This window comes from Hyperoodon ampullatus, assembly GCF_949752795.1.
Source record: "Hyperoodon ampullatus genome assembly, chromosome: 8".
NCBI classification, from domain to species: Eukaryota; Metazoa; Chordata; class Mammalia; order Artiodactyla; family Ziphiidae; genus Hyperoodon; species Hyperoodon ampullatus.
In genome coordinates this window covers 78,529,992-78,552,621 of record NC_136921.1, presented here as the reverse complement: position 1 = coordinate 78,552,621, position 22,630 = coordinate 78,529,992, and the positions used below count along the sequence as shown (strand labels likewise).

General features: G+C 34.5%; 1 protein-coding gene across 2 annotated transcripts in view; it reads left to right on the top strand.

Moving 5' to 3' along the window:
* KCNH7 (potassium voltage-gated channel subfamily H member 7) overlaps positions 1-22,630 on the top strand; it is a gene marked incomplete at both ends in the record, with an annotated part of 461,489 nt that overhangs the window by 1,995 nt on the left and 436,864 nt on the right. The gene's annotated exons all lie outside the window — the stretch shown is intronic.

Sequence of the window (22,630 nt, the reverse complement as noted above, 5' to 3'; positions counted from 1 at the left end):
TTCCTTGTGTTTTATTCCATTACAATGAAATTTTGACAATTGATTACTGAAAGTTCATAGTCAGAGAAGCCCCTAATATTCAATTGGAGATATATGATTTGCTTGTAGTGTTGCAGGATTAAAGAAATGTGGAGACTCTCATTAGTGGACTAGTAGGGACAATTTCTTTTTTGAATAAGGGTACTCTGTACTCTTCAAAAGTCCAGTAACTTAATGTCACTGAGGACAAAATGCCACAAATCAATCTTACTGTCTTCCCTAAGGAATAACTTAAAAGCCAATAATTTCCTGGTTGCGTTGATACGCATTGAGTAGGAGAGAAATAAGGTTTTATTTGCTTGAACTTGAAAATATTTCACAAAGTCTTATAGAAAAATGTATAACTGTTACTGTTATAGATGTTTCTTGGCTCTTCAGCTTTATTTGGTAGACAACACCTCTTGTTTCTTTTGATCCTTTTTATATAAGATTAAGGATGATATATAGGAACTTATAAAATTGGTCTAGTAAACCTATGTATATTCAAATAATAAAGCCTGTTCATGTATTCAAGATTTGTCCTAAGGTAAGAAATGGAGAAAAGGAACTATGATATGTAGAATTATTAGTATTCATTTTTATAGCTGCAGCAAAACTGGCATCTGAAACTTAAGGTCATGTCTCAACTTCAAGGGCACTCCTCCTTCTTTTAGGCTTGCTATGGGAGCATAAACATGTTAGACCTGTAATAGTCCTCAAAGAAATGGGCATGCATTCATTATATACATAATATATGTATGTTAACTCACATGTATGAATATTCAGATATACCCATTTTAAAGTATATACATTCTCAAATGTGAACACTTAATGATATCTGACAATTTAGAGCTTAAAGATAAATCAATTAAAAATGCATGTTATAGTTTGTTTTGTTGATATTGCCTTATCATTTTTTAAATTCCATTGATAGAAATCAGTGAGGCAGAGGGGTATCTAGTCAGATTTTTAGGTAACTCTTAAGATTTATAAACGAGTAAATGAGTGATGTGTTATAGCTTATATCATATAATGACTCATCATTTGGTAAAATACATTCTAACAGGGAAAAGGTTTAGCTCTTCCTCTTATTTTCTTATAATTAAGTATTTCATGATAGAAAATGTGCAACTCTTAATTACTGGATTTTCCTTAACATCATCTTAAGTGGGTATGAATAACAAAGTGTGACTGGAACAGGTTTGTATAACTTTGGATTAATCTGGAATGAAATCAGTTATATCATTACCAATCAAAATAGAGATAGGTTTTAAAGTTCTCATTTTCCCCCTACGTTTCAATCAGTAGGGTTGGTGTACTAGAAATAGCTTAATTGCTCTGTTGTCTTGAAAGCATTTCTTGGACAGAGGCTCTCACTACTCAAATGCAGTTCATCTTTTTTGTGTGTGTATCTGATGCCAACAGTTGAATGTCTGACATTTTTTCCCATATGAGTATCTATCACGATGTCCCATAGTCTGTATTGTGGTTACTGTAGGGTGTGTTGGTCCTAATGTTTTCTGGTACATTTAAGAATTTTTTCAACTTGTAGAATTTAAGTATAAAATGAATCTGGACTGTATGGATCACTTAGATATTAACTATATTTTTCAGACCATATTTTCAGATAGAAAAGAGTGTTATTTATTAAACTGCAAGTAAAATGATGATGTTTGGAAGCCTAGTTTAACTCGTACAATGTGACTGTGTAAAATGATCTCAAAACACCTTTAAAAACCAATTTAATGTGGAGTCACAAACATGGATGTAAAAATTTCTACAGTAAAAGCGCTGGTACATTGACTAATGCAAATCATACCATCAGTGATTTGCTTGGTTACATGAATTAAAACCTCCTTGTTTTAGACAAGGAATCTTTATTTGGAAGCTTGTTTAGGTACACAAATATCAACCTTTGGTGATAATTTTGATTCTGTTGCCTTCATTTTCAGTCGTGACTCAATCTACAAGGGCTTGAGTATCCTCAGAGTCAATGACAAATGCTGCCTATTTTGCTTTTATTGATATGGGGAACATGAGGTGATGGGCCAGCTTTTTCTTTTTTTCCAAAGAAAAATATTAATTTGAATGACCTTTGTAGATTGAGAAGACACAGTTAGACTTATTTGCGCTGAATGTAATAAACTTGTGTTTTTGCTACTAGTTCAGATACCTTGAATAGAATCTTCTGAGTGTATTAGTTTTATTCACATGGCAACTGCAAAATCAGTCAGGGCTTATGAAGTTCAAATGTTTTGAAAGTCTTCCCTGCCAGCCACTCAACATTTACAAAAGCAGGAAAGGACAAGATCACCAACATTTTCATTGGTTTGTTTTCCAAAGTTTCCTTAATTCTTTATTATTGAGGTCATTTACTTTTGAGAGGTTCTTGGTTTTTTAAGTATATGCAGTAAATGCTTCCTTTATTTATGCTTTATTTAGCATTTCATTGTAATATGAACCGTGATGCAATAAGCACAATGAACAAATTAACAAAAAGTTGAGATATACTGTTTCCACTTTTTCCATTCCCTCACATTGGAGTAACAAAAATATGCCCATGGCATTATTTCTGAAAGCTTGTTTTCCAAAGTGACCCAGAGGCTTTATAGCAGTTTAAACTTTTGATCTATGCAAGGAGTTCACATTGACGTGGTGTATGGTGAGCTGCATGATCACCACTGTGAAACAATGCTTCCTACAATATTCCTTTATGTGATTTTACCAGGTACAGTTGGGCTTGCTGTTTACCAGAATATCAATTTTTTAAAACCTAGTTATTTGCAGTAGGAATATTTGACAACCCTTCCTTTGAGGATTCTATTTTACAGCTTAAGTCACTATTGCATAAATCATTCTTGACAGCTGTGAAATATTGCTTGAGGTGATAAAGCTGTAAATCTTTTGACATAAAACTCTAATTATACAAAACTATAATTACACTGAAGCTTATATAAGGATGGGCATGTATTTTAAAGCATAATACATGTACTTTAAAAACACCTTTTAAGCAATAGTGATTGAGAAATAGCAAACACTTCAGCTATTAACTAGCTCATAGTTTGGACATGATGTTAATAGTAAGGTAACAGAAGAACAATTTAGTTGGTCATCCTTTAATTTATTGCTCATCTGGTTTGGGGTGTGTCATGGAACAGAGCTAGCTAGTTGAAGTGCTAAACTGCTTCCATCGCATCTAGATATGTGATTTTTACCTTAAATTATCAAGCCACTCTAAACATTTGGAAAAATCAAAGTAAGTTTCTCCAACAGAAATAAACGTCTTAACTCAGTAGGAAAACAGGACTTAAAATGCATTATTTTTAGAGGTCAGAGTGTTTCTGTATTTTTGCCACTATGCTTTCAGACATAGTGCAATGGCAACTTTTTCTTTTTTTTTTTTTTAGCAAATCAGAAATGTCCCTATCTTTGTGTTGCTTTTAAAGAACTAAAGGATGAGAAGGGGCTGAGGGAAGTCCTTTTCTGATCCAGTCAGACCAGATCCAGACAGGGCACCAGTCATGCTGGGACCAGTACAAAGTTCCAGAGGTATTGTTTGATTCAACTCAATTCAAAAGAGGTTTTGGTTTGGTAAGATTGAATCTACCATCTCTAAGAATTATGAGAAAAGGCCTTATAGAAAATGCTGTGTTGTTAGGAGTAAAGGTGAAGATGCATACCGAGTGCCACCTCTCTCTCAGGTAAGGTCTTAGGCACTAGAGAAACAGTAGGAGGAGATGCAAAGGAGTATCCAACTTTATCTCTGCTTTCAGGATGTTTGAATCATAGAGTGACTAATGTGCATTTCCATCTTCTAAACCCCAAGATGTTTTCTTGAAATTATTTTTAAAGAAAAACACTATATAGACTATGAATTGAAGAAGCCTTTATATAAATGGAGACCAGAATTTAGGGTTAATTACCACTCTTCCGCTGTTCCCCAAATCTAAAATAAACTTGTCTATGTGTATTTCCTCTCACCTTTTGTCACTATACATAATACAAACTTATTAAAGAAGCAGTGTAGTTTAGTTAAAATTTTAATAGCTCCAAAATAAATTTTATAATAGCTTTATATGTTATGTGGCATGCAAATATTCAGCCCTCTTAATTCCTGAATTGTATAATAGAGATAAAGATGGTAGTCTTTAGAGAAAACTAGAAATATAGTTTGTGTGTGTGTAATTCAAGCAACAAGAAAGTTTTCCAGGGAGAATCTTGCCTAGAATGTGTTTCGGTGTTTATTTAAACTTTCAGTTTATACATTTTCATGCTCCATCATAACTAAACTTCATAACGTTTCATGGACTCTAGTTATTGTATAGAATTTAGGTTTGATCAATTGTATTTGTTGATAAAATAAGAATTCTCAAGAAACACTCCTCCTCACAGTTTGAAAATTTTATTTCAGTATTGTCCCAAGTGAAAACAAAATGTCCTAAAACTGTGGGTCGGCTCTGTTCATCAGCCCTTTTCCCCACCACCAGCACCATACCTCTAAACAGGTTTGGTGCTGAAAAGAAGCTGTCTTGTCTGCCAGCTTGAGGAATAACTACTCAGTTACCTTCTCACCCAAGGGGCTTGAGAACAGGGTCAGTTTAGGGCTATAGGCATAGGCTAGACGTAGTGGGAGGAACGGACTTCTCTGGTTTCTACTGGCTTCCAATGTTGTTTTTATTTTTATTTTTTGGCTATAAATAGTCACTAAATCAATTACTGGAGGTCAGCGATAGAGAGAGTCCTAGGATAATTGATTCACAGGGAAGTAGCAGTTGGAGTATAAAATGTTAAGACATCAGCATTCATCTGGCCATCTGATCTAGAAACCTCAGAGTCATTTTCTGTTGTCTGCTCTCTGTTCTCCCTAAACCCAGTTGGTCACCAGCTCCTTTCAATATTTGCATCTGAAATATCTCCTAATGCCAACCCCACGTCTCCATCACTGCCAAGTGCTCTGTTGAAGCCCTCTTCATCCTTCTTCTGGAGGATTGAGGACTGAAGCTTCCCTCCCTTTACAATTCATTCTCTACAATACCATCAGAGAGCTATTTCTGAAATAAAAATCACATACCACTGATGACTTATCAGAGCCAAAAGTCATTGTAAATGAATTTCATGTACTAAATAATGAGTACAACAATCCCATAAGATATATGCTCTTATTATCCTTATTTTATGAGGAGAATCCTGCACCTGCGAGAGATAAATTCGCCAAATCACACTTAAGTGGTGATGCCCAAGCCCTTAAAAACTTTTCCATATTTTCTGCTCAAAGTACTTGGGTCATGCCTTGGCTTAAAAAGCTATCTTAACTCCTTAAAACTCTCACTGATAAAGTTCTGGACTCTTTAGTATGATATTTGGTGCCCTCAGAGTTGAATTCACTTGGGTTTTTAAGTAGGATGTGTTTATAGGAACTAGCTGGACCCCCAGCTCTGACAGTAACTTGATCAAGTTTACCTTCTTGGTGCCTCAGTTTCCTTTTCTGATATATATTTGGAGAATAACATCTACTTTGTTAGGCTGATTGAACGTTTTATATAGAACAAAGTAGATAGCATTATTTATAGTATGGTTTCTTGCCCATAATATGTGTTTGATAAATATCAATTAGTTGAATATCTTGCAACTCCATTTCTCCTACAAATCTTATGTTCCCATAATACTGGACTGCTCAGAGTTTCTCAAAGAAGGCATGTGCTTTTATTTCACCAAGGCTTTGTTCACCCTTCAGAAGTCTTCCTTTACCTATAATAAATACCGCAAAGTCTCTGTGATGGGATTGCATTTCCCTCAGCTTCTCACCCTAAAGAAAACATTATCATCCTTCCAAAGACAGATCCAAACAAATCTCTGTGATGTTCTTCCTGATGCCCCCACTGCCTGTTCCTGAACATTAACATTCCTCTGTATCTCTACAACCATTAGTTCTCAACTCCAGGGTAGCACCCCTGGGATGTGCTACATGTCATTATATATTATTGTAGTTAATTCTGAGCTCATTCAAAGAATATACCAAGTCTTATTAATTTCAATGTCCAGAATGTATGGAAGACTGCCTAGTATGAACCACGTGCTCAATTAGAATTCACACAAAGAACACAGAGAAGATAAGAAATGGAACCATAGAGCTGGGGAAACAAGAAACAGATTAACATCAGGAGATGTTGCGCAAAGTGTGTTACAGGGAAAGTGTGATGTTTTGATTTTTCTTATTTTTTTTAACATCTTTATTGGAGTATAATTGCTTTACAATGGTGTGTTAGTTTCTGCTGTATAACAAAGTGAATCAGCTATACGTATACATATATCCCCATATCCCCTCCTTCTTGTGTCTGCCTCCCACACTCCCTATCCCACCCCTCTAGGTGGTCACAAAGCACCGAGCTGATCTCCCTGTGCTATGCAGCTGCTTCCCACTAGCTATCTATTTTACATTTGGTAGTGTATATATGTCCATGCCACACTCGCACTTCGTCCCAGCTTACCCTTCCTCCTCACCGTGTCCTCAAGTCCATTCCATTGGACTACATCTGCGTCTTCATTCCTGTCCTAACCCTAGGTTCTTCAGAACCATTTTATTTTTTTTTTAGACTCCATATATATGTGTTAGTATACTGTATTTGTTTTTCTCTTTCTGACTTACTTCACTCAGTATGACAGACTCTAGGTCCATCCACCTCACTACAAAAAACTCAATTTCGTTTCTTTTTATGGCTGAGTAATATTCCATTGTATATATGTGCCACATCTTCTTTACCCATTCATCTGTTGATGGACACTTAGGTTGCTTCCATGTCCTGGTTATTATAAATAATGCTGCAGTGAATATTGTGGTACATGACTGTTTTTGAATTATGGTTTTCTCAGGGTATATGCCCAGGAGTGGAATTGCTGGGTCATATGTTTGTTCTATTTTTAGGTTTTAAGGAACCTCCATACTGTTCTCCATGGTGGCTGTATCAATTTACATTCCCACCAACAGTGCAAGAGGGTTCCCTTTTCTCCACACCCTCTCCAGCATTTATTATTTGTAGATATTTTGATGATGGCCATTCTGACTGCTGTGATGTGATACCTCATTGTAGTTTTGATTTGCATTTCTCTAATGATTAGTGACTTTGAGCATCCTTTCATGTGATTGCTGGCAATCTGTATATCTTTTTTGGAGAAATGTCTGTTTAGGTCTTCTGCCCATTTTTGGGTTAGGTTGTTTGTTTGAGCTGCATGAGCTGCTTATATATTTTGGAGATTAATCCCTTGTCAGTTGCTTCATTTGCAATATTTTCTCCCATTTTGGGGGTTGTCCTTTTGTCTTGTTTATGGTTTCATTTGCTGTCCAAAAGCTTTTAAGTTTCATTAGGTCCCATTTGTTTATTTTTGTTTTTATTTCCCTTTCTCTAGGAGGTGGGTCAAAAAGGATCTTTCTGTGACTTATGTCATAGGGTGTTCTGCCTATGTTTTCCTCTAAGAGTTTGATAGTTTCTGGCCTTATTTAGGTCTTTAATCCATTTGGAGTTTATTTTTCTGTATGGTGTTAGGGAGTGTTCTAATTTCATTCTTTTACATGTAGCTGTCCAGTTTTCCCAGCACCACTTATTGAAGAGGCTATCTTTTCTCCATTGTATATTCTTGCCTCCTTTATCAAAGATAGGGTGACCATAGTTGCGTGGGTTTATCTCTGGGCTTTCTATCCTGTTCCATTGATCTATATTTCTGTTTTTGTGCCAGTACCATACTGTTTTGATTACTGTAGCTTTGTAGTATAGTCTGAGGTCAGGGAGCCTGATTCCTCCAGCTCCGTTTTTCTTTCTCAAGATTGCTTTGGGTATTCGGGATCTTTTGTGTTTCCATACAAATTGTACAATCTTTTGTTCTAGTACTGTGAAAACTGCCATTGGTAGTTTGATAGGGATTGCATTGAACCTGTATATTGCTTTGGTAGTATAGCATTTTCACAATGTTAATTCTTCCAATCCAAGAACATGGTATATCTCTCCATCTATTTGTATCGTCTTTAATTTCTTTCATCGGTGTCTTATAGTTTTCTGCATACAGGTCTTTTGTCTCCTTAGGTAGGGTTATTCCTAGGTATTTTATTCTTTTTGTTGCAGTGGTAAGTGGGAGTGTTTCCTTAAATTCTCTTTCAGATTTTTCATCATTAGTGTATAGGAATGCAAGAGATTTCTGTGCATTAATTTTGTATCCTGCTACTCTACCACATTCATTGATTTGCTTTAGTAGTTTTCTGGTAGCATCTTTAGGATTCTCTATGTATAGTATCATGTCATCTGCAAACAGTGACAGTTTAACTTCTTTTCCAATTTGGATTCCTTTTATTTCTTTTTCTTCTCTGATTGCTTTGGCTATAATTTCCAAAGCTATGTTGAATAATAATGGTGAGAGTGGGACACCTTGCCTTGTTCCTGATCTTAGAGGAAGTGGTTTCAGTTTTTCACCATTGAGAATGATCTTGGCTGTGGGTTTGTCATATATGGCCTTTATTATGTTGAGGTATGTTCCCTCTATGCCTACTTTCTGGAGAGTTTTTTTCATAAATGGGTGTTGAATTTTATTGAAAGCTTTTTCTGCATCTATTGAGATTATCATATGGTTTTTATCCCTCTTTTTTAATGTGGTGTATCACATTGATTGATTTTTGTATATTGAAGAATCCTTGCATTTCTGGGATAAAGCCCACTGATCATGGTGTATGATCCTTTTAGTGTGCTGTTGGATTCTCTTTTCTAGTATTTTGTTGAGGATTTTTGCATCTATATTCATCAGTGATATTGGCCTGTTGTCCTTAGAAACAATTTTCACCTTAATTGTATTAATGGACCTATGTCTTTGCTTAATAAACTAAGGTATTAAATAATCTTCATAGCCTATAACTATGTAGATAACTAGAAAAATATTTAATAAAGAGAAGAGCTGGTAACTAGGAATTATTAAGCTGTTACCCGTGTTCACTTGCCACCAAATCAAATGTCACTCACTAGTGTCTCCAATAATATCTGTGTAATAGCCAGACAAAAAGTTATCTTGTTACTTGAATTCATTGCTATGTTTGACACAGTTACCCCTCCGACTATACAAGTTACGCAGTATTGGCATTTTGTATCTAGTAGAACATCTCATCCCTCAATTTTTCCCTTGAGAATTCTTAATTGGTAGTGAAGCTTGATCTCAGGGTCACTCAATAATGAGTGTTAAATCTACAATAATAAAGTTAGCTTATTGAAAACAATAGAAATAATAATTATTATTATTGTCAAATGAACATTTTCTCTCTCTTTACTCTGCTGTCTACATTATTTAGCAAAATTATAGAACTACCAAGAAGCAATGAAATCAGGCAGTAGTAAGACATTAATCACCATAGTGAGGAAATTTGTCCTATTACTGAACAATTAGGAAGGTCAAATTATCACTTGTCACAGATGCGTTACAAGAAAACCGAGCACCAGGCTTCTATCACTATGACTGAACATTTCATATCTTCCTCTTGCTTCTTTAATTTGTATGAAATATCTAATTAAGAAAATCAAAGTACTCTTTCTGTAGACAGTTAAATTGCTGTTGAGGCAGTCCCACACCCTTTGCTCAGTTAAGCGGATCTGTGTGTGTACAAGCTCTCCTTTTTGTGGTTTCCACTGTTTTGTGGAGTGTCTCACACTACTTTTTACTTCTAAAAATGGTAAAATAGCCTTAGCTGGCGCTTGGTGGATAAGAATTGGGGAGAAGGAGTGAGAGAGGACTGGGGTGTATTTTGGACCTTAGTCCCCCTCAGTTTCTAAAATAACCTCAAACTGGACTGCACTGCTGGGAAGGGCTCTCCGAGCCATGCTGCTTTGGTTCACCTGCTTTTTCCTCCAGGACAACCAGTCAGAAGACATTGTTACAGCAGGTGGAATCTCACCATTGCTGGTTTTGTTGTCTCCTTTTTTCCTTCTTTCCTGAGAATCATTAGGACTGTTTCTATTGTCGTTCACTGTTTTGATAGGACATTAATTCTTGCATGTTGTTTGAAATATTGGTTTTGAGAAACATGTAATAACTGCATGGGTTCAAGACAACTTAAAATGACTATCTCTTTGTATACTGACCTCTGTGTTCCAAACACCCTTCTTAATTCTATTCAGTGAAATCTGTATTAATGACTCAAGATGACGGGCGTGATGACAAAAATTAAAGTACAAAATTGGTGGTGCTTTCATAATCAATTTCTCAAAGATCAAGTAAAGAACAAAATCTAGGAAAAACTAAATAAGGTATTTATATGTAAAAAAAACCTATTTGTGTTAGAAAAGATCACCTATTGAAATCACAGCCCTAAGGGCTTTGAATATACTAATTAAGACTGCATTAATTCAGTAAATGCAACATGCAACATTATATGTTGTGTGACTAATTTTTAAACACGTTCCAATTTACTTCTCTTAGCTAAATTAGTTAAATTTTCTTCCGGTTTTGCTAAAAATTTCCATGTACACCATCCATTTTCTTTAATCTTGTTAATCAGTTAATGTTTAGCTACACATTTATTTAGGTCTTTTATATACATGGTTGTACACTCTGGGTTTTAATTCTTCTGGTTATAGTTCATGGACCATAGTCCTCCACCCAATATAGATCTTTTCCCAAAGGATTAATGTTAATTGAGTTCCAATTCTGTACAGGCTCTTTATGTAAATTACTTTATCTGATTTTCATGACAGCTGTGGGAGTAGACATTATCCCACTTTACAAATTAACATGAACTTCAGAGTAAAGTGCTGATGACCACAGGGCAAAGTGGAGATGAGGTTTAAAATCTAGATTTGTCTATGCTTGCAAACTTTGTTGCCTCCAAATGATACACTTTTTAAACCTTACTCTACCCCATCCTATATGTTCTAATTTTAGTTATTAATCATAGATTCTTATTGATTGTTTGAGGTGTGAATCTGATTAATTTAATTTGCACAAAAGGGTGAATGAATGAATGAAGCAAGCTTTACCCTAGGTATTTTGTATTTTAAACAGGACGATCATTCAAACAGTCTCTGTTTGGCAGGATGTTCGATTTCAGTAGGTTGATGATAGCTGGTGTGTGCCTGTAATGTTTGCATTATTATTAATGGCACTCTTTTCTACTCTTAAATGTGTCTCTGTTTTGGACTGTCAACTTAGGTTTGGGGCACATTTTTACTTAAGGCCCCCTCAGCTACTATGTGTCTATTTCCTTATCCAGGAAATCCAGAAGAAAATGCATGGGGTAGTGTGATTCAGGAGCAGAAGCCCTAATGTATTCTTATCCTCTCTCCTTCCTACAACAAGGTTTTATTTCCTGGCAAAATTATGTGATTTAACAAAATTCACCAAAGTATTTAAAAGGGAAATCTAATTTACTGGTATGAAGAGGGTTTGGTTTATTTAAAACATCTCCAACTTTTTTCATCTTGGGCCAAATGTCAGACTCCGTTCGTACTACACACCCTACGATCTTGTGCCTTCCAACTCCTCCCAGAGCCTGCCATTCTCTCCTTTACATGATCTCTAAATTTCTCAGGCAACCTTGTCCACAGTTCCTAACATTTTTTTTCCCCTTGTCTCTACAAGAACAGCTATGAAATTTTCTTGTAATAATTTGTTTGTATGTCTGTCTCTTCCACTCAAAGTTAAACTGTCTGAAGGGACTTATCAACGCACTTATTTTGAAAAGGGAGGAAATGGAAGGAGAGCAAAAAATTAATTTAAAAGAACCCAGGAATACACCTGTTGACTGATGAAAATGTCAGGTAACACATTCTAGAGAAGTCTCACTCATACAACATCCTGTGCCTAGATATGGGAGTTGTAAAAATTAACAACTTATGTTGTTTATTAGTTGAGTAATTTAACTTGCTGCCATGTGGCTTGTATCTTATGAAGCAATTTGTTCTAGTACTCAATAACCTGTAGCTTTTTCTAAAAAGACATAACAACTAATCAACCTTCTTCAGTTCACCTAGAAGGAGAGAGGTAAATGGTTAGGGTAGTCCAGATAGATCCTTAATGTCTACACAGTCAGCTGATTCTGGTGGGGCAACCACAGGTCAATAAAAGGGAGAATATGTCTACATGTTCTTATAATAATGTATGCAAATTTGCAAGCCATTCTAGCTGTCCCTGGATCATCTTAGTTGAATACACGTGATCAAATACTCATAAAACCTTGCAATTATTCTGATGTCTTTTCCTGCTGTGTTTCTCCACACACTGAATACAGTCTCAAACTTCCATGTGTCTCCAAACACGTTTAATTCTTTTGCCCCAACTCTGAGTCATGGATTGAGATTGTAAGGTCTGTATGGTATCAGCAGACACTTCATCAGTCACATCCTGATACAGGATTTCACCACCTCAGCAAGGACTTCATGTCTACTGTCTCTCAATGTGGTGTAACTGGAATGTCAAAAAATTAGAAAATAAGAGAATAGATAGAAAAAAAAACACCTATAATGTTGAACCTGAGAGATAGCCACTGTTAAAATGATGGCATGTATTGTCTATAATTTTTCTACCAAAGACACATACACTCACATATGCACACACACCCACTTTTGTTTTATATGATCAGGATAGCATTATATATACCAAACGCTAGCCTGTTTTCCTCACTGAAAACTCTATCCTGAATGTGTATATATTTTAATGATTGTATAATCTTTATAACATGTCCAGTCCATAAATTATTTTAATATTCACAAAGTATTGCATTGAAGGAAATAACATATTACCAACAATACCCTATTATTGAACACTACCATTTCCAACTCTTCACAACTGTAAAAACATACTAATTTTTCCTTAGTATATACTACTAGAAGTATAATTGCTGGGTAAAACAGTTATGTGTACCTAAAAACCTTTGGCACCTCCTGTCAAATTATATTCCACTTAATTGCACATTTTCTGTGTATAATAAAATTGGTATTCTTCTTAATTTTTGTTGACCAATAAAAATAGTATCTTATTGTCTGATCACTGAATTTAACCCCAAATTGTTATTGAAAAATATATAGAAAATATTTAGAGCTAACAGTGCTCAATATTGCCAAACCTATGGAGCTATGGGACTGTCCTGTCTAGATGCCCCTCCCCACACCAGGGTCCATCTTCCAAAAACTGCTTTTCACATTCATATTTTCATTCCAGTAATTTGCTGGCAGTTTTCCAAGTCTTGGATTCAGAAACTAGTACCCATTTTTGACTATCTAACAGTGTTCCTTGAATTTTTTCTCCTTTCTATTTAGAATGAGTTGGATTTTAAGTTATTTTCAGTATTGCTTATTATCTATGAAAATTATGATGAAAAGCTTGATTAGTGAAAAGTTTTTATTCAATAACTCACATTTGAATATATCTACATATACATAAATATATTCAAATTTTTGTAGTTTTGTTTAGATTCAAGTGATAGGCATGAAAGGTAATAAATCCATAATAAATAAACTTTCAGCTAGGATAACATGTAACAGAAATGAAATATACTTATAAGTGGTATCAATTACTCAAAATTACACAATAATGTGTGAGGAAATATACAAGCAACAGAAACTCAACATAGTATTAGATGAGCTGCTAACTCTATCCCAGTATAATACTACCAAAGTGACTGCAGAGAAAGATCGCTCTCTTCCTAGGTTGCAGAGGAACTTAATCAAGACATGCAGAGCTCAGGTAATCTCATCTTTCTAGCTGTGATGCAGTTCTTGGGTCTTCCCTCCAGGTGTTCTTTGTAATGAATATCACTTAACCAAGACACAGTAGGATATATAGATTCCTAACCTGCTATTCTCCGAATTTGCTCCCCGAATGAAGCACTACACAAAAATGGCACTAATCATGCACAGCCCCAACTGTCCTGTGCATTGGCTTCTATTCAGTTCTCATTCTATAATTGCAGGACTTGTTTCTTTGTGCAGTTCATGTTTCTAGAGTTGAGCAGGTGTCCTACTGAAATTTCACACCCCCCAACATTCATTATTTTAAATATATTCAGAACAATGTGAGTATAGTGCAAGTTACACAACATTTGTTTTAATTATTGGCTCCTTCAAGGATGCCAATAACTTCAATGATGAATTTCCCTCTGGAGCATAATTAATTTAAAAGAGTTCTGTTAGTACTTTTTATTATTAATCTAAATTTTTGGAAAATGTGAGGGATAGTGATTATGCTCTCTAAATCTTTACCAAGTAAGAATTTTATAATATTCTGGCTTTTTCTTCAATAATAGAAAATAGAACTAAATGTCTGGTTGAACTACAGTTCAGCTATAGAAATGAAAATTAATCTCAAGTGTAAACAAATAGGCGAGCAATTTCATAAGTACTTCCTATGTGGCATTTGAAAAATCACTAGTAACAATAAAAATTTTTTTTTTCAGAAGAGAGGGCTTACAAATTTTAGCTAGAATATCTGAGGTTATAGAACTAAGATATTAAAATATAAAAAATGAAGGTGAAGCCAACCTTCTAATTATTTTAGCTGAATATTGAAATACCCAGAAAAAACAAACAAGAAATTCCAGGCATTTTCTTTTCATTCCGGCAGAAGTAATACGTGCTAACTTCTGTTAAAGATTCCAAGAAATATGCACTAAAAAAAGCAGAAAACTTTTTCTGAAGTAATGAGATTATAATATAACCAGGCAGGGCCTTCTTGCTCCCAATTCCATTGTTCCAAAATTGGAATAATCACCCCCTCCCTATCCCTACACCCAGTTTATCTATAACTCAAGTGAAAAATCAGATACTGGAATTTTTTCTTTTTGTTGATTTTAGTTTATTTATATCTGTGTACACTGGTATCTTGCTAATGAGTTCAAAGACTGGGCTTGCAAAATTATCTATGGTAACATATGTTATTCTATAACTGGGATGAATGAAGTAGTAGAGTGTGGTATGAGCACTTCAACTGATATTAATAGTAACTATCATTCACTGAGCACTTACAGTGTGTCAGTACTCTTCTGAAATCTCATTTTTTCTTAATCCTCACAACATCTTACGAAGTAGGTATTTGATTATTCCCATTTTCCAGATTGAAAAGCTTTAGTCAATAAGCTTTCTCAAGGCTACACAAGTAGAATATAACACAGCTGTGATTTAAGTGAAGGTTGTCTTCTTTCAGAGCCTGAGCCCTCAGAACTCTACTGTACCACCTTAAACCCCTCCTGTCCATGTAGGGTCTCTAAAACACAGTGCACCCATATTTGACATAGAGTCACCTTCCATCTTGATAGAAAAATGTAAATTGTTTCCGGATTTTAAACATTTAAATGTTTTAAATTTGGAGGCTCCTAATCTTCTCTCAAATGCATTTAGACAAACACTTCTGGTGTTTCAGAAATACTTTAAATTCACCTCTCTTTCCCCATTGCCTAAAGTAGCTACTCAACAAATAATTTCTTTAAATAAATAAATGAATGAATTAAACTTGGGGCAAACTCTCTGAACATTTGATCTGTCGGTTACTTCTTCAATTATGTGGAAGTTGTCTCTTGCCTATTTGAAACAAATGATAAAGAAGGAGCATAGCATAGTGGCTAAGGTCATGGACTCTGTAGTCAGGTGCTTGGGTCTAGATCCTGAAATATTTATCGTGTGATCTGCAAGTTGTCTAATTGCCCTGTCCTCAACTTCATCATCAGTGAAATGGGGACTATGATAATAATAGGACCTATCTTACAGGGATTTATGAGGACTAAAAGTGTCTATATTTGTAAAAGCACTTACAAAAGCTCTTGGTACCTCGTAAGTGCAATGTAAGTGTTAACAAATAAAATGATATGAACATTTTAAAAATGTGAAAAGGAATTGGGTTAAAAATACATATTAAGTTGGTATTCTTACTGAGTGTTGTGCTCAAAAGGAAATTTGGAGCTACTTGTGTGACTGAGTAAAAAACGTGAACCAAATTTTGACGTCAGTAGGTAAAAGAATGTATCAGCAGTATTTCTTGAAAATTTAAAATGTGAAACTCCGGGGACTTTAGTCTGGTGATTATGGCCTCAGTCAAATTCTGTATAAGTTAATTTATTTTTAGACCTATTTTGAAATGCTGAAACTCATTTTGTTTTAGGTGTGGTTGCCCTGAAAATGTCAGCAGTCTGAGCAACTTGGGCTTTTACAGTTTTTCTCTGCACAGCTATCTTTCAGCTACACTGCACCAGTTCCAGAATGGTATTCCAGAAACCAGTGTATTTTGAAAGCAATAGTTCCTCAAGTCACAGTGAGGTGCAAGCTCAGTTTACCCCTCTTCCTCCCAGGATTTACTGGGAATCAAGATAAATCTTATTTAAAACAAATATGTGGAATTAATTGAAACCTATTGACTTGGAGAAAATATGTAGATATAAATACTCAAATATAGGCACCATAGCTAAAGTGACCATATAATTTGTAATCCAAAGAAGGATTCTTTTTAACATAAAAGGGAAAGTTATTAATAATTATAACAGGAGAACAGAAAAATCCAGGACTGTCCAGACAAATTGAATGTATGAATACTCTAAATACAACCTATATTTGGCCCTGTGTATCAGAGTCTTCAAAACGTAATCCATTCTATAGTACAGATTTATCTTTAACAATTTTTAGGTTCCTGAAACTAGTGAGTTTAAAAATGTAGCCACTCATTCCTGTGATGCCTAAAATGCTTACTGTGTAGACAAAGGCAGTATCTTGCAATCTGGAGAAATGAGTCAGAATTCTTCTAAAGAATATATTGCACCTGCTGACCTCTTTGAAATAAGACTACAAATGACTCTCTCTATAAATACCATGTTGAAGTTTCTTAGCAAAGGAATTAACCTTAACCACTTTGTGAGCCACAGTGAGTCATGAGAGCAGAATGGACTAAAGGTAAAGAGACTGAGTTCCTTGTTGAATGCCAACAGTTCTTTATAGGATATCTTTGACTCTCAAAGTTCTTGTAAAGGATCTTTATCTTTGAATCTGTTAAAACATGTGTGTGCACAGGGCGTGTGCACAGCCATCTTGTTTTCCAGCTTCTCTGTTAGGCTTTAGTCATATGTGTTTGTCTATTTGTAATCCCGTGATAAAATTAGCCTTGCTTTGGGGGTAAAATTTATTGTCTAAATGATTAAGTAGGAAGGACAACTCCAGAAAAGTTGGGACAGACAGCATTAAGCATAGAGTTATCAACATTCTAATAAAAACAATTTAAAAGGTAATTAGTTAATTCAGATTTTCAATACGAAGTAAACTTATTCATTCTCATGAATTTAAATGAAAATTGATCTCTCTGAATTTGAGGAGAAAGTGCAAGTATCAGAAAATCAAAATTAAGGAGTGAGAAATTTTTTTTCAGAGGAAAGTTAGATAAAAGTGGTACCGCTGGTATTCTCATATTGTTTGTATTTTTCCAGATCCAGTACAAACATAAAGGAAATCATCCTTGTCTGTTAAAATTGAGTTTGTAAACAAATTTGACTTTTGCAGTGCTACAATTAGAAAAGAATAAAAAGCCTATGAATAACAGTAATCATAAAAATCCTTCTTCCCTTCCAGATCCAACTAATTATTCCTTTTAAATTATCACTGGTTGTTGAGATCATTGCCCATGATAAAACATCACCAGAAGGGTGTGGGAAAAATATGGAGGCATGAGAAATTATACCCTCTGCACTCATCTGTCTCTTTTCCTTTTGACTTATGGTGTCCCATTCACTTTATAACTCCTAAATAAAAGTTCATAGAGTAAAGAAGTACCTGAATAAACATACTGAAGAACTTATATGATATGTGGAAATGGAAGTTGTATTATTGTGGGTGGTTATATTTTTTCACTGAAAATGTGTCCCTCCCCTTTTAATGAACTAGTATGGAAAAAAAAAAAAACCACAGGCTGTCAATCAGTATTATTGTCAATTTGAACTTAATGGAAAGTTAGTTATAAAAAAGAGCAGCGTATGATACTCTTAGTTAAGGAACGATTTCTTCTAGTCCCTAACCCTGCATTATTCCTCAACTCCTTATTCTAGAGAAACATTGTCCTGCCTCCAAACATAGAATAATGAACTAGACAGGGTAGAAATCTTTGGCAGTTCAAAAGCTCAAAATTTACTACTGTCTTTGAAGTGCAACAAAATTAGCATTATTCTTGCAAATTTACAGGAAAGATTGATCCATATGTCTAAGTCTACTATTATCACTTTAATTAAAAGTTTTATTTTGAAAAATATTCAGAACTACAGAAGAATTGCAAAAATATTCATTCTTTTTAAATAAATTTATTTATTTTTGGCTGCATTTGGCCTTCGTTGCTGTGTGCGGGCTTTCTCTAGTCGTGGCGAGAGAGGGCTACTCTTCATTGCAGTGCACAGGCTTCTTATTGTGGTGGCTTCTCTTGTTGTGGAGCACGGGCTCTAGGCACGCGGGCTCAGTAGTTGTGACTCACGGGCTCTAGAACGCAGGCTCAGTAGTTGTGGCTCACGGGCTTAGTTGCTCTGCAGCATGTGGGATCTTCCCAGACCAGGGCTCGAACCCATGTTCCCTGCATTGGCAGGCAGATTCTTAACCACTGTGCCACCCGGGAAGCCTGCAGAAATATTATAATGAACTCTCACACTACCTTGATATAGATTAACCTATTTTACAAGTTTCCACATTTGCTTTATCTCTGTATATATTTTCTGTATAATATATATACACATTATTATTTTATGTCTATTTACTTATTTTGCTAAGGCATTTGAAAATTATTTGCACAGTTCATGACCCTTCATCCTTAAGTACTTCAATGTTTTATTTATTAATAATAAAGAAACTCATTTATGTATTATAGCTACAGCTTAATTATCAAATTCAGGAAATTTTACATTGACCCAGTACTATTATCTAAACACCCTATCTTCAAATTTTGCCAGTTGTCCCAATATTGTCCTTTAGCTAATTAGTTTTTAACATTTCAGGATTTAAACCAGTATCATACATTGCAGTTTGTTGTAAGGTCTCTTTAGTCTCCTTGTTTTAAAATTATTTTTTTGAAGTGTAGTTGATTTACAATGTTGTGTTAATTTCTGCTGTACAGCAAAGTGATTCAATCACACATATACGTATATATATAAACATTTTTAATATCCTTTTCCATTATGGTTCATCATAGGATATTGAATATAGTTCTCTGTGCTGTACAGTAGGACGTTGTTGTTTATCCATTCTATATATAATAGCTTACATCTGCTAACCCTAATCTCCCACTCCATCTTTAGTCTCCTTTAATTTGAATCACTTCCTCAGCCTTTCTTGTCTTTATGATATTGATATTCTTTAAAGGTACAAGCTCACTGTTTTGCAGAATGTTTAGTTTGGGTTTGTTTGATGAATTCTCATAACTTGATTCAAGTTGTAGATTTTTGTCATATATAATACATAAGTTATGCTGTATCCTTTTCAAAATTGCCAGAAACACCTAATGTCAGTTTGTCCTATTATTGGTGATGTTAACTCTGATCAGTTGTCATGCCACTTTTTCACATGGTTTGATCAAAAATTGGAAAATGAAATTTAAAAATACCCTTAAGATCAGCATTGATAGAATAAATTTAACAAAAATGTTAAAGACATCTACAGGAAAATAATCACACATGTTATTAAGAGAAGTTATGGAGCAAATAAGTAAATGGAGAGATGTTCCATGTTCATGAATCGAAAGTCTCAATATTGTAAAGATGTCCAGTCTTCCCAAGTTGACCTGCAATCCTAACCAAAATTATAGCAGATTTTAAAATATAAAGTAACAGGCTGATTCAGAAATTTACATGAAAATGCAAAGGATATAGACAGCCAAAAAAAAAAAAAAATCACAGTAAAGAACAAAGTTGGAGAACTCTAACCACCTGATTTTAGGAATTACTTTAAAGCTACAGTAATCATGACAAGGGGAATTGGCATACATATAGATAAATAGATCGATGGAACAGAATAGTTCATAAATAGGTCCTCACATATATAGTTAACTGATTTTTGATAAAGGCACAGGCACTTCAATTGGGGAAAGATGAGTCGTTTCAACAAATGGGCCAAATTAACTGCAAAAATATATGGGAATAAGTGGACCCTGACTTTTACATTATACTTTGCACAAAATTAATTTGATATGGTTTGTAGACCTAAACATAAAAGTTAAAATTATAAATTTTCTAGAAATACCCTCCCCCCAAATATTTGTAACTTTCACTGGGCAAAGATTTCTAAGAAATTATACAAAAGGCACTACCCATAAGAATGAAAATGATGAATTGGACAATCATCAAAATTAAAAACTTATGTAGTACTTCAAAAATTCCATAAAGGATACGAACATTGACAGACTCGGAGAAAATATTATCAATGCATTTATTTGACTAATGAATTATTTTCTATATATGTGTGTAGATATAACATATAACAAATATATGTATGTGTCTATAAATCAGTAATAAAAAGATAAATGATCCAAATAAAAATGATGGGCAAAAGACTTGTATAGATATTTCACAAAAAAAGATACAGAGTGACCATTAAGCACATGAAAAGGGAAATGTAATTTAAAACCAAAGGAAGGTACCATTTAATACCCACCAGAATAGAAAAAATTAAAGACTGACGACATCAAATGTTGGTGAGGATGTGGAGTGACTGAGCCTCTCCTCCACTGCCAGTAGGATTACAAAATAGTGTAAACACTGAAGAACTGTTTAGTGTTTCAATATAAAATTAAACACACATTTACTTTATGGTCTAGCAATTCCTCTTCTAGGTCTTTCTCCAAGAGAAATTAAAATACGTGTCTATGAAATGATTTGTTTAAATTGTTTACAACAGCTTTAATTATAATAGCCCAAATTGGGAAACAACCCAAATGTTCATCAGCAGGCAGATAGCTAAATAAATTGTGGTATAGCCATCGACAGTACACCAGTTAGTAATAAACAATAAGAAACTATTGATACAAAAAAATGCCATGAGTGGCTCTCCAAAACATGTTGTGGGGGGAAAGCCACAGATAAAAGAATAAACACCGCACAATTCCATTTATATAAACTTCAAGTTTAGGAAAAAACCTAATCTATGGTGATAGAAGTCAAAACAGATTGCCTGTGGAGTGGAGGGAGTAGGAATTGACTGGAAGGGGGCACATGGGAACTTTTGGGAGTGGTGGACATATCCTCTATCTTGACTGGGGTATTGAGTCTCTATATTGGTCCAAATTCAACAAATTGTATACCTCAATTTGCATTTCACTGTACATAAATTTTCCCTTAATTTAATAATGTCACTATTTACTTTCAGAGTCAGACTAGTTTTTCTATAACCAAACAATCTTTACACAGACTTCAGTAAGACTTAAATAAATGCATCAAGACATTTATTCTTTAAATTCTGGGCATTTACTTCAACATATAGGGGAATTAGCATTATATTGAATATTCCACTGATTGGATTTTCATCAAAATGATAAAAATCACAGTCCATAACTCATTTTCTTTTTTTTTCAAAGTTGAAAGACATTCGTAATGTCCTGATTAGCAACCAGGATTTATTTTCATGATTTAGGAAAAAAGGTTTACATATTTGATTAGCAACTAGTTTTGTTTATTTTCCCCAGTGGCTTCTCAGATTTTAGCAATGCCTCAAAGGAAATAAATCTATTAGTTTTTATATGTTGACCTATTTCTATTCACTTTCCCCCCTTGTAAAAGTGGTAATTTATAATTTTAAATTCAATATTTCATCTTCTTAAAGCTATGTCTAAACCAATGGCGTTGAATTCTTTCCTCCATTAGTCAATGGTATCTTATTTTTATTTAAGGGCGGTGTTTTTATTTTTAAGTGGAAAGTGGATCTTCAGTAATCTGTGAACCCTTCAGGGTAGGGTGCTCTCCATTGATTTCTGCTTGTAGTTTTCAAGATTATATTATGGGGAAGGGCAGAAATGACCATTTTAATGAGAGACATTTTTTCTTAGATGCCAATCCAAAGAGTGTTACTAAAACAAAACATGGGTCAGTAAAGAAAGGAAGCAAGACTGGTAGGAAGGATAAAAGTTATGAGAAAATTAATTGTATAATTCAAAAGATACATGCATGCTACTCACGTGGCCAGATGCATAACTTCTTCACCAGAATACTGAAATCTAGAATGACGGAGCTTTCTTTGAAGACTGAAAGGAATCATGTTTAAATGTATAGTTATATTGGGTTATATTGGGATTACTATGACTACCCCCAAGAGATGATATTGGTTGAATTTATAAATATGTCTTAAATGGAAAGTTTATTTGTGTTGCCAGAGTGAGATAGAACAGTTAGAGATGCAAACTTAACATTTTATTGACTTTGACATTAACATGAAGGACAACCAGTTTTCCTCAGTGGCCATCCGTCAGTGCTCACTTTGCTTTTCAATATACATAATGCATCAGGGCATTCTGACCCAAGTTTTGTATTTCTCATTTTCTTTTATTCTTCTTTATGTTTAATGGCTTAAAATCAACTCAAAACCACACCTTAAACCCAGTGCATATTGCAATTGCATTACTTCATAAGATTTTTCTAATGGCAGAATATTTTCTC